This window comes from Beta vulgaris, chromosome 4 (genome assembly GCF_026745355.1).
Source record: "Beta vulgaris subsp. vulgaris cultivar EL10 chromosome 4, EL10.2, whole genome shotgun sequence".
In the NCBI taxonomy this organism is placed as follows: domain Eukaryota; kingdom Viridiplantae; phylum Streptophyta; class Magnoliopsida; order Caryophyllales; family Amaranthaceae; genus Beta; species Beta vulgaris.
In genome coordinates, this window is record NC_079205.1 from 46,312,181 (window position 1) to 46,325,722 (window position 13,542).

Sequence of the window (13,542 nt, forward strand, 5' to 3'; positions counted from 1 at the left end):
CTTGTTCAGGGGAAACAAGGTGACAGGGAACAAGTTCCTAGAGGAACAGAGAAGGTCCTATATTAGGTTGTACAAAAGAGAGTCTTTTTCCCTAGTATATTAAAGAGAATTGAGTCAAAATCCCTCGTGGTCAAGGTTTTTCTTCCTATTGGACCTAGGAAGTTTTCCTTGTAAAAGTTCCCGTGTTCCTATTTCTTTTAAGTTTATGTACTTATCTCTTTCTTAAGTAAAGATTCTTTTATTTCCGCAAAAAGATCAAAAATCTCCCCAACTACAATTCACCCCCCTCTTATAGTTGATCTAGTGTTTGTACTAGACTAACAACTTTCACTATGTAGCATGTATAAAAAAAGGAGGAAGTATTTTCGAAATTTTCACCTATAATTATCGGAAATCTTTTCATTTAATACATAAATGTATTAAAAAGAAGTATAATTACAATCCTGATGGATATTGTCCTTAATTTATGACAATTATCACCCTTAACTATATTTGAAATGTTTAATTAAATTTATTACTAATTTATTTGATTTGAATTCATTTTGTCAAAATATTTTAGCATCATAATGGAAATTCGAAGTTTTAAACATCATTTACCCTATATACAAAACAAATGATCAAATTTATACAAATACCATGTAATTAGTTGCTTACAATATATAATATAGATCATCAATCAATCGAGCAACATATAAATAACTTAATTTAGGGGTAATTAAAATGTCAAGACATTTCCTTAGCATGACAGAACCTTGCCTTAAAAGTGAGTATAGTTAGTGCCTAACTTAGTATTCAGGATATACACTCCCTGTTGTATTTCAATCTATGTGCCAAGGAAAATATGCGAAAAGAACTACACTACAAGAACTATAGTTTCTAATTCGTAAATCATAATAATGTATTAGTAGTGTACTAAACCGCTTTTACATGAGAAGATAATATCAGAGAAATTTCCCATTTTATGTTAAAATATATTGCTATATATATTTATATCTATAAATATCGTTCTATAAAGAACTTGTATATTAAATATAGAATCTTGATATTTAATATTATGCCAAATATATCTATATCATAAGATATAGAGGAGGATAACAATGTGTTTTCACTTATTCTCATTACTTCCACATATATATTAAGATACTTCGGCCTTATGTAACTAGTTGCATATGCACGCGATGCGTGCGTCGACAATCTTATGTAGTTATATACAAATAGACATGTTTTTTTTATCTAAATTTTTTTGATAGTGATGTAAATTATTGAGGTTCTTTTGTAGATGTTATTATCTTTTCAAATTAAAGGTGAATGATTTTTGTCTGTTCAATACCGTCACTGTAAAATTTGGTCGATGATTTAATAATTTTCTTTTCAACAACTTTAGTATAGTTCTTTAACAATTATAGATCTTAAAAATCATATTGTTTAAACTTTGTAAATATGAAATATTACGTTATCACGATATGTTGCTAAATTTTTTTAATTGAAGATTCTAATTGATTTCGTGAATTAATTATGTCAATATAGTTTGTCAAGCTATTAATGGTATTGCATATTCCATTTTTGACCTACTTATATGCCAAGTTTCATTGATTCTCATTTTTCTATTTTTTAATAAAAAGACAAATATTATTTTAAATTATTAAAGGGTATTTTAATTACTTCAAAAGAGGACACCACACCTCCACCCTTAGCGCATATAATAGAGATAATTAATTTTCTAAGTTAAATATTTTCTTAAATATCTATATTTTATTTTAAGAGTTAGCATTGTGATGGGAAAATTTTGAGCCACAAACTCACACGTGTTAGTTTTCGTTCTAGCTGCTCGTGTTTGACTACTACTGTAAGATATATATTATCTTATTCTCAATGTTCATAAATCATTTTTAACACAACGTATAATCTCCAGTTTGACTAAAAAGATTTTTTAAAAATCTTATATTTCATAAATATTGTGAATTAATTTTTTAGCCTACCAACATCTCATATCATATTTTCCTATAGTTTCTCCAAAATTAGAAAAAGGTTTGATCAAGAGAAAAATTAAAGGTGCCCAAAAATTTATTGACGTTAGTGATCAGGATAAATCTATCAAAGTTAACTTGAAATATATAGAAGTTTTCCTTATATTAATTAAATGAGTAATCAAAAATTATTCTTGAATTACATTAGTTAATTACACATTTGTGATAACCATCATACTTAATTGCCTACATATATAAAGACTGATATATTATTTAAAGTTTCAATGGCTAAAAAGTAAAATAAAGTGCGAACATTTTTACCCAATACAACTAGTAAATCCATCTCCAATAAATTAAATATGGACTATATGCCATCGTACATGTCATGGGTGGCTGGAAAGTTGCTCCAGCGAGTAAAACTTTAAAGAACAAATTAAACTCTATCAATCGAAGCTTTTTATTAATTATTCTAAAATTGAGGTGTTGAATACTCATTCATAAATTTCTAGATTAGTATTGGATAGGGAAAAATATGTTAGGTTAGTGTTCTCTCGGTTTAATATCTCTATTTTGTTGTTAACAATTTATGTTTTCGACCTTTGACTTATTCTTGATTCATGTAAAGGTAAAATTGGGAAATAAGATTAAAAAAAATAACATGCCCACACACAACACTATCACTATTGCACGATTGATAAAGCTATGTTATTAAAAAAAAAAAAAAAGCAAATGTAAGGAAAAACATGTAACAAAACTAAAAAATTTAATCATAAATTATATGAGACATGACAAAGTATATCATATACAATAAGAATCGTAATTTCATCTTGGAGGTTGATGACCACTAATTAGCAATAATTTTTGTCTCACTAATTAGCAATAATTTTTGTCTAACACCCAACCAACAATGCTTATTACTCATCCCCTAAAAACTATCTCAAGTATATATGTTATTAACAACTTTGAAGAAAGCCATCCTTGAATTTTATTTTAGAAGATATTGTTGACAATGAGTTCCTTTTCGTTTTGTTAGCGTTTAAGTCTTTTATATATGCAACATTATAAATTTTCATTTGTTAGCTCAAAACATTTTTAGAATATAATAATAATATATGTTATTAGATTTGTTTCTGGATTAAAGTAATAAAAAAAGGAATTTTTAACTCCAATAATTACTAGTAGAATAATTGCTTATTGCTGCGATTTTACCCATACGCAACAATATATCACGTAAAAAGAAAAGGTAAAATATTAAATAAAGATATTGCTACGGTTTCAACCTAAAACCGCAGCAATATGGTCTCAATAGGAAATTTTTTGAAAAAAGTTTACTATTTGACCAGACATATCACTGCGGTTCTTGACAAAACCGCAGCAATATATAAAAATGATATTAAAAAATAATATTTTAATATATTTCTGCGGTTCTTTATAAAAACCGCAGCAATATCATTAAAAAATATTTAAAAAAAATATATAAGACATGGCGTGTTAAGTAGGTTTTTTTTTTCACACTTATCTCACGCCTCTCTCATCCGCGCCTCTCTCACTCCTCTCATCCTCTCTCTCCTCAAATGCTCTCTCAAATATCACGCCTATCTCAGACGTTCTCTCTTTCCTCTCACCCTCTCACCTCGTCGGCATCGCGTCTCAGTGGCTCATCTCGAGATTCCACCACCGAACAACAAAGCATCGCAACGTCGTTTCAGTGGCTATATTGTAATACCCCGTATTTTTAGTATTTATTTAAATAAATAAATATGTATTTTATATTTATTATCTAAAATAAATATTTTAAGGAAAGGATATTTTATTGTATTTATTGGTTTTAAATTATTTTGGCGGGAATATGGCGCCAAAATTGGATTTGTTAAACTTTTGGTCTAAAATCCTAGTCAAAATTATTCAAAAAACAAAAAAAAAAAAAATATTTTTAGACCATTATTTTTGACGGGATTGTGAAGTAAATGGGGGAGTTTTGTTTTCCAAATTTATGATGAAGGTTACAAATCTTGGTTTAATCTCCTAATTTATGGTGAAGGTTACAAACTCTTTAATTTTGAAAATTAAGTACTATCTATTCTACTCCTATAAATACCCACACCTTTAGCCATTTTTTCCACACAAAAACTTTGAAGAATCAATAATTTCTTACTTCAAAGTTCTTCTTTCTCTTCCTATGTATTCTAGTTTTATATTTCTTATTCAAGTTTCAATTTTCTTTTGTTTAAGAAAAATATTTTCATATTTCTTACTCAAAAATATTATGCTCATGATAGATCATTCATGTTTAAATTCATGATTAAGTTCATGTGGTAGATTGCTTGTTGGTTGGCTATGAGAAAGCTCAAGTATAAGAATAAGTGAAGATACTAGTATTAGTTTGTGGAAGATCAAGGTACGTTATGTAGCTAGATCTTCTAAAATGTGGTTTATATGATAAAGTTGTTTATTGATTTTATTGTTTGGATTGGTTTAGAAATTTGATTTAAAATGGTTACAATGTTTTATTATTCACGCTTGAAAGTGAAAGAATGAATGATTTTATCAATCATTTTTATATAGAAGTTTTGTTATCCTTTTTGGAAAATTATATTATTTTTACAAGGAAAGGTTGATTGGTTTTTATGAACTTTGAATGTTCAAAAAGTTGTTTATGAGGAAGGAGGTTTACTCATGACTTACAAGTCATATTATTATTATTTCCGCTTGATTAATATCAAGAGATTCAAAGTCCACTTGTTGGCAATTATAGTTACCCCTTGATATAGCTCCGTGATGGGATGACTAGCTTGGGGGGTGTGCACACTTAGCAAAATAGAAGGGGAGATAAGAAGAGGAATTGTTTTCAGGATTATTTTTAATCCAAGTTGTTTGGAAAGAGTTTATTCTTAAAAAGGTTATTCTTGAATTACTATTCAAGTGTTTGGAAAGAGTTTGTTCTTAAAAGGTTGTTCTTGAATTATTATTCAAGTGTTTGGCAAGAGTTTGTTCTTAAAATATTATTCTTGAATTATTATTGAGTGTTTAAAAACAGTTTATTCTTAAAGAGTTATTCTTGAATTATTGGTGATGGAGTTTTCGAAATGAAAAATTGTTACGAACTAACAAATGTGTTACTTATCTAGTACATTTCGTACTCAGTTTTATACTGACGCGTATTTTCTTTTTCCTATTTGGCTTTGCCCTGTTTACCTTTTTGGTAAGCAGATTTGCAGGTGAATTTTGGATGTGCATGGGAGCATACTAGGAAGGGGATCTTCACCTAGATTAGAGTGTTTCATTTATTTTGAGTATTGAGACAATATTTACTTTTATTAATAAAGAAGTATTATTATTTTTGGTTAAAGTCTTCCGGTGCAAGTTATTTTGGTTAGTTAGTAGTTGGTTGCCGAAAGCGTGTTAGTCACGTGGCGGTAATACTCCTAAATTACTCAAATATTATTTATTTAAAAGTGAGTAATTTGGGGGTGTTACAAAGTGGTATCAGTTTTTCAGGTCTTGAAAAAATAAAAGTTGAATATTAAAATTGATGGGTAGACATAGGATGGGTAGATAAGAGTTTCGCATTTGCATTCTAAATTGTTTTTGTTAAGCTTAATTATTTTCTTTTTGACGATTTATATAGATGCATCTTGCTAGTACCACAAAAAGGTATATATAATATATATATATATATATATATATATATATATATAATATATATATATATATATATTTTATTATTTTTTATTTGAAAGATGAAGGGTGTAGATATGTTGGGGTGACAAGCTCTGTCTAGGATTAGGAAGGCTCTCCCCGACGCTGTGGGTAGCTTCCTTACCTGGGAGCTATAATCACCTTGGCTATTCTATATCTTGAAATCAAGTACACTAAAATTTTTGAAATAAATATTTTAAGCCATAGTGGTGCACCTAGTACAAATCTTAAACTATATATATTTAGTTATCATATATTAGTATTACTTTTATGATGATGTACTTGTAATATTTATATTTTTTGCTTTATATGATCGTTGTTGGAAGTTAAGGAAAAAGTTTATGTTATTCCCTATGTATGGGATAAGCAAGAAGTCATGCTGCATTGGCGAGCAAATAGTAGTACTATGTGTATTTTTTTACCTTTCGAAAATACTCAGGCCAGTCTGATTATATGGCCATTGATGAGTTGGAGAATGTTATTTAGACAGACTACGTACCAGAGTTTAAAGTTTTCAGATCGTAGACATATATAGTTTTGTTTTGGTCATGAAACTTTTGTCTTAAGAATATTTTGATATGCTCAAATATTCTAGTAGTTGTTATAAATAAGGCTTCATATTTGGCCTGATATATGAAATATGTGATTGCTATGTTTTGAACTAGTTATACCGGCATGGTTATTTATTAATTTTTTTGGTAGTTACACAACTATCTATGAATGTTAGTTGAGATTTATCCTCAAACACCCTATATCTAGTAGAATGGCAGAAAGAAGGAGAAGGAGTATAAGTTCTATGGTTAGAAGGCTAGCAAAGATAACTGAAAACATCACTAAGTGATAGCTAATCAACAACCAAGCAGAGTGAGACCGATAGTTTTGGTGAGGTCTTTAAGAGGGTAGCAGCTGTCAAACCTCGACTTACCATGGGAAAGAGACCCATCTAGTTTAGAAAACTGGATCTGAGAATTTGATAAGCTTTTTGATGTCATAGTGTGCCCTGAAAACCTTAGAGTTAATAATGTTGTTTATTATTTGAGAGATGAGGCAGACCTATTGTGGAAACAAAGGAAAGATGATCTTTTAGAGGATCCGAATTAGGTGGAACGAGTTTAAAGAACCCTGAGGACTAAGTTTTATCCGCGTACTTAAGGAAGCAAAAGGCTATGGAGTTCACCAATTTGAGGATAGGGACTATGTCTGTTAATGAGTATTATAGCAAATTTTGGAGTTAATGAGGTTTGCACCTGAGATAGTACCATCTGAGACTTTGAAGGCCCAAAGGTTTGAGCAAGGGTTAACCTTAACTCTCCAAAGTAAATTGGGAGGAGTAACTTTTGAGACTCTTGATGAAATTTAGGTAGAGCTGCTCACTTATATGGGATTAAAGGAAGGAAGATTGCCGAACTTCCTCTGGGGAAAAGAGGAAGTATAACAACAATGGGAACCAACAAATTGAGATAAGAAGCCTAAGCCTAATGGTGGATTTACAAACTGAAAAAGACAATAGGTATCCTAGTCGGAAGCCTAATGGGAACCAAGGAATGGGAAGAAAGTGAGGAACCTTTTTTCAGAAAAGTGATACTACCCTGGAAAAGATTGTCAAGGCAACTTGGTGACATGCCATTATTGTCAGAAATTGGGGCACCGTGAGTATGAGTGCTTTAGAAAAGCTGGTGGAGAACCTGCAGTCAAACCTGACCCGAGTAGTAAGGCACCTCAGAATGATCAACAGAAGTTAGCTTCTTCCAATGCTGGTGTTAAACCAGGGATGGGAAATCAGTCTAAAGGCAGAGTTTTCGTCATGAACCGCCGTGAGGCTCAGAATGTTTCTGAGGTAGTAGTTGGAACCTTTTTCATTAATTCTCTTTCTGTCAAAGTGTTATTTGATTCAGGAGCATCTCATTCATTTATTTCTAGCACTTTAGTAGAAAAGCTCCAGTTAAGCAGTCCAGTGTCTATTTCATTAGAAATTGCATTGCCATCAGGGAAGATGTTTATTAGTACTAGGTTGCATAGTCAAGTACCTTTAGTGATAGTTGGGGTAACTTTCCATCCGACTTAGTTGAGTTTGATTTGTGAGACCTCGATGTGGTTTTGGGGATGGATTGGTTGGGAAGATTCAAGGCTCAATATTGATTGTGAGGCCCAGAAGGTGTCCTTAGTCGGTCCTAAGAAAGAAAGGGTGACTTATAGGAAGCTTGGGAAGGAGAAGGGAATGAAGATAGTGTCTGCGATGAGAATTCAATCTTATGTGAAGAAGGGGTGTCGATTATTCTTATGTGGAGTTCAGAGGATTGAAAAGGAAAATGAGAATAGGGAGATTCCAGTCGTATCTGAGTTTCCTGATGTGTTTCCTGAAGAGATACCGGGTGCCACCGGTTAGGGATCTTGAGTTCATAGAGATTGAGAGGAACCGGACCTATTTCAAAGGCTCCTATAGAATGGCTCCAGCTGAGATGAAAGAGTTAAAAGTTCAGTTGGAGGAGTTATTGGAAAAAGGGTATATAAGACCTAGTTCGTCTCCTTGGGATGCACCTGTATTGTTTGTGAAAAAGAAGGATGGTAGTTTGAGGTTGTGCATTGATTATCGGGAGTTGAACAATGTGACGATCAAGAATAAGTATCACTTCCGAGAATAGATGATTTATTTGATCAGTTGAAAGGAGTGGGGATTTTCTCGAAGATAGATTTGAGGTTAGGTTGTCACCAATTGAGGATTGCTGAGGGTGATATTTCAAGACTGCATTTAGGACGCGTCATGGTCACTATGAGTTCACAGTGATGCCATTTGGTCTGAATAACGCACCTGCAATGTTTCATGGATTTGATGCATAGGATTTTCAGGCCATGTTGAATAAATATGTGGTTGTGTTTATAGATGATATTTTGATATATTCGAAGGTTAGAGCAGTCATGAACTGCATTTGAGGGAAGTTTTGTCCACCCTAAGAGAGCATAAGTTGTACGCCAAGTTCTCTAAGTGTGAGTTTTTGGTTGGATAAGGTTGCATTTTTAGGACATGTTATCTTAAAGGATGGAGTTTCAGTGGATCCTGCTAAGATTCAAGCGGTGCGAGTGGCCATACCAAAGATAGTGTGTTATATAAGGAGTTTCCTTGGGTTAGCTGGTTACTATCGAAGATTTGTAAAGGATTTCTCGAATATCTCGAGACCAATGACTAGCCTGATGAAGGAAGAATGTAAGTTTGTTAGGAATCCAGAGTGTGAGGAAGTTTTTTTTTTGGTGTTGAAGGAAAGGTTGACTACAACACCTGTTTTGGCTCTACCTGATGAAAGTCAGCAGTATGATGTTTATAGTGATGCTTCGAAATTTTGTTAGGGTGTGTATTGATGCAGAACCGGAAGGTCATTGCTTATGCTTTAGGCAGTTAAAACCATATTAGGTGAATTATCCACACTATTCTTGAATTAGTTGTAATAGTGTTTGCTTTGAAGTTATAGCGAACTACTTGTATCGGGCAACGTGTAAGTTGTACACGGATCATAAGAGCTTAAAGTATATTCACACTCAGAAGGAGTTGAACATGAGGCAGAGGAGGTGTTTGGAGTTGATCAAGTATAATGATCTAGATCCAGTATCATGAAGGGAAAGCTAATGTTGTTGCTGACGCATTAAGTCGAAAGTCGAGTCATTCAGTTAATGCAATAGTGTTGCCAAGTCAGTTATGTGTCGAGTTTCTAGAAAATGTCATTGGAAGTATAGAAGAAGGAGGTGTTGAAGAATTATTGGGTTCTTTGTCGATTCAACCCTCAATCTATGATGAGATTAGGGAGGTCAATCAAAGGATGAAAAGTTAGAAAAGATTCGAGAGAAGATCCAGGATGTCAGGTATCGATTTCCAATAGCCGATGATGGAATATTCGGTTCAAAGGAAGGTGGTGTATACCAAATAATAGAGATGAGTTGAAGCGGAAATTAATGGAAGAAGCTCATAGCTCACCTTATTCAGTACACCCAGGTGGTGATAAGTTGTATAAGGACATGAAGCAAATGTTTGGTGGCCAAACATGAAGCGAGAGGTAGCAGAGTTCGTGGCTAAGTGTCTCACATGCTAAAAGGTCAAGTTTGAGCACAAGAGTGCAAAGGAAGGTTCACCCTGGATATTCCGAGATGGAAATGGGAATTCTATATCAATGGATTTTGTGTCTGCATTACCAAGAATTAAGGCTGAAAATGATACAATTTTGGTAGTGGTAGATCGTTTACTAAATCAGCAACTTTCATTCCTATGAAGAATACTTGGTCAATGGATCAATTGGCTAAAGCATATGTGAAATGGGTGGTGAAAGTATCATGGTGTGCCTAAGGACATTGTTTTTATCGTGATTCACGTTCTTATCAAATTTTGGTAGAGTTTGTGAAGGCTTTGGGAACTAATTTTATTGAGTAAAGCTTTTCATCTGGCTACAGATGGAAAACGAACGAACAATCAGACTTAAAAATATGTTGCGATCTTGTGTTATGGAGTATCAGGGTTCGTGGGAGGATTTCTTGGATTTGATAGAATTTTCCTAAAACAACATTCATCATGCAAGTATTGGTATGGCTCTGTTTGAGGCTTTATATGGTCGGAAATGTAGAAGTACAGTCTGCTGGAATGATATTAGTGAAACTGTGGTGCTTGGACCGAATTCCTCAAAGAGACGGCGAAAGAGGTGAAAGTGATTCAAGAAAAGATCAAGGTTTTAAGAGTTATGCTGATTTGAAGCGAAGGGATGAAGAGTTTCAGGTTGGGGAGAAGGTATTGTTGAAAATATCTCCAATGAAAGGGGTGATGCGATTTGGGAAGAAGCGAAAGTTAAGTCCAAAGTATATCGGGCCATATGAGGTGTTAAAGAAGTTCGAAAAAGTGGCATATAAGTTGATTTGCCAAATGTTTAAGTCGAGTCATGATGTTTTTCATATATCTAGTTAAGGAAGTATATTTCGGATGTGTCTCATGTGCTGCAACCTGAGGCCATTGAATTAAAGATAGTTTGACTTACGAGGAAAGACCTGTAAGAATCCTTGATAGTAAAGTTAGAAGTACTCGGACTAAGGATGTAAGATTAGTCAAAGTATTATGGTCAAACCATCAGACTTAGGAAGCAACATGGGAAGTTAAAGCGGATATGCGCAAGAAATATCCGGCGTTGTTTTCCGAGGTTAGTTGTCGAGTTACGGGGTCGTAACTCCTTTTAAGGGGGTAGAATGCGATAGAGTTTCGCGCTTTTACTATAGTTATATCATTTTAGCATATTTTTGAGTCATTATATGCATTTTAGACATGAGCATTTGAGTCAGAAACTACAATTTTGAATTTTAATCCGTTTTTGGAAAGTGATTATGACTTTTTGTCTTAAGTTTCGAGGTCGAAACTTCTTTTAAGGGGGGTAGACTGTAATACCCCTATTTTTAGTATTTATTTAAATAATAAATATTATTTTATATTTATTTTCTAAAATAAATATTTTAAGCAAAGGGTATTTTAGTATATTTATGTTTTAATTATTTTGGCGGAATATGGCGCCAAAATTGGATTTGTTAACTTTTGGTTTAAATCCTAGTCAAAATAATTCAAAAAAACAAAAAAAAAAAAAAAAATTTTTTTTTAGGCCATATATTTTGACGGGATTTGAAGTAATGGGGGAGTTTTGTTTTCCAAATTTATGATGAAGGTTACAAATCTTGGTTTAATCTCCTAATTTATGGTGAAGGTTACAAACTTTTAATTTTGAAATTAAGTACTACTATTCTACTCCTATAAATACCCACACCTTTAGCCATCTTTTCCACACAAAAACTTTGAAGAATCATATTCTTACTTCAAAGTTCTTCTTTCTCTTCCTATTATTCTAGTTTTATATTTCTTATTCAAGTTTCAATTTTCTTTGTTTAAGAAAAATATTTTCATATTTCTTACTCAAAAATATTATGCTCATGATAGTCATTCATGTTTAAATTCATGATTAAGTTCATGTGGTAGATTGCTTGTTGGTTGGTTATGAGAAACTCAAGTATAAGAATAAGTGAAGATACTAGTATTATTTTGTGCAAGATCAAGGTACGTTATGTAGCTAGATCTTTTAAAAGTGGTTTATATGATAAAGTTGTTTATTGATTTTATTGGTTGGATTGGTTTAGAAATTTGTTTAAAATGGTTACAATGTTTTATTATTCACTCTTGAAAGTGAAAAGAAGGAATGATTTTATCAATCATTTTTATATAGAAGTTTTGTTATCCTTTTTGGAAAATTAAATTATTTTTACAAGGAAAGTTGATTGGTTTTTTAGAACTTTGAATGTTCAAAATGTTGTTTATGAGAAAAGGAGATTTATCATGACTTACAAGTCATATTATTATTATTTCCGCTTGATTAATATCAAGAGATTCAAAGTCCACTTGTTGGCAATTATAGTTACCCCTTGATATAGCTCCGTGATGGGATGACTAGCTTGGGGGGTGTGCACACTTAGCAAAATAGAAGGGGAGATAAGAAGAGGAATTGTTTTCAGGATTATTTTTAATCCAAGTTGTTTGGAAAGAGTTTATTCTTAAAAGGTTATTCTTGAATTACTATTCAAGTGTTTGGAAAGAGTTTGTTCTTAAAAGGTTGTTCTTGAATTATTATTCAAGTGTTTGGAAGAGTTTGTTCTTAAAATTTATTCTTGAATTATTATTAAGTGTTTAAAAAGATTTATTCTTAAAGAGTTATTCTTGAATTATTGGTGATGGAGTTTTCGAAATGAAAAATTGTTACGAACTAACAAATGTGTTACTTATCTAGTACATTTCGTACTCAGTTTTATACTGACGCGTATTTTTTTTTCTATTTGGCTTTGCCCTGTTTACCTTTTTGGTAAGCAGATTTGCAGGTGAATTTTGGATGTGCATGGGAGCATACTAGGAAAGGGGATCTTCACCTAGATTAGAGTGTTTCATTTATTTTGAGTATTGAGACAATATTTACTTTTATTAATAAAGAAGTATTATTATTTTTGGTTAAAGTCTTCCGCTGCAAGTTATTTTGGTTAGTTAGTAGTTGGTTGCCGAAAGCGTGTTAGTCACGTGGCGGTAATACTCCTAAATTACTCAAATATTATTTATTTAAAAATGAGTAATTTGGGGGTGTTACAGATATCGCAGCAATGCAACGTCGTCTAGGTGGCGATTTTCTCGTCTCGCTCATCTCTTTGTCTCGTCGTCGTTTCAAGATGGCGATGCAACGCAGCTTCTCTCTCTCTTTCGTCCTCACCATGGCGAAGCAAGCAAAATTCATCTTAGATCGTCGTCGTCTCGATGGCAATTTCTGTTTCTATTTTCCTTTTTTTTCGTTTTTTTTTTTCATTTTTTTCCGGCCTCCTTGTAGATCGGCCTCCATTTTCGGCTTCCTTGTAGATTTTTTTTTTGCTTTTTCATTTTTCCTTTTTTTAGATCTGTTAGTTTATTTTTTTCATTTAAGATCGTTTTTTTTCCATTTATTAAATCTGTTTATTGTTTTTTAGATTGTTTTTTCAGTTGCTTTTTCATATTACATATTATTCTTTTGTAATATTGATGTAATTTGATTTTTTTATCTTTATATATTAATGAGATTCATGTCATTTTATCTTTAGTTTGTTTGCGAATTGAATGGATGGTGAATGGGTTGGTTGTTTGGTTTAATATTTCAAATTTAATTAATAAATGCAAAAAAAAAAATTTTACCTGTACTAGGACATATTGCTGCAGTTTTGGCTAAAAACCGCAGCAATAAACTGATTTTTTTCTGATATAAATTAAAGTAATAACATTGTTGTGGTTTATGCTAGAAACCGTAGCAATATGTTGCAATATTGCTGCGGTTAAAAACCGCAGCAATATATTATTTAC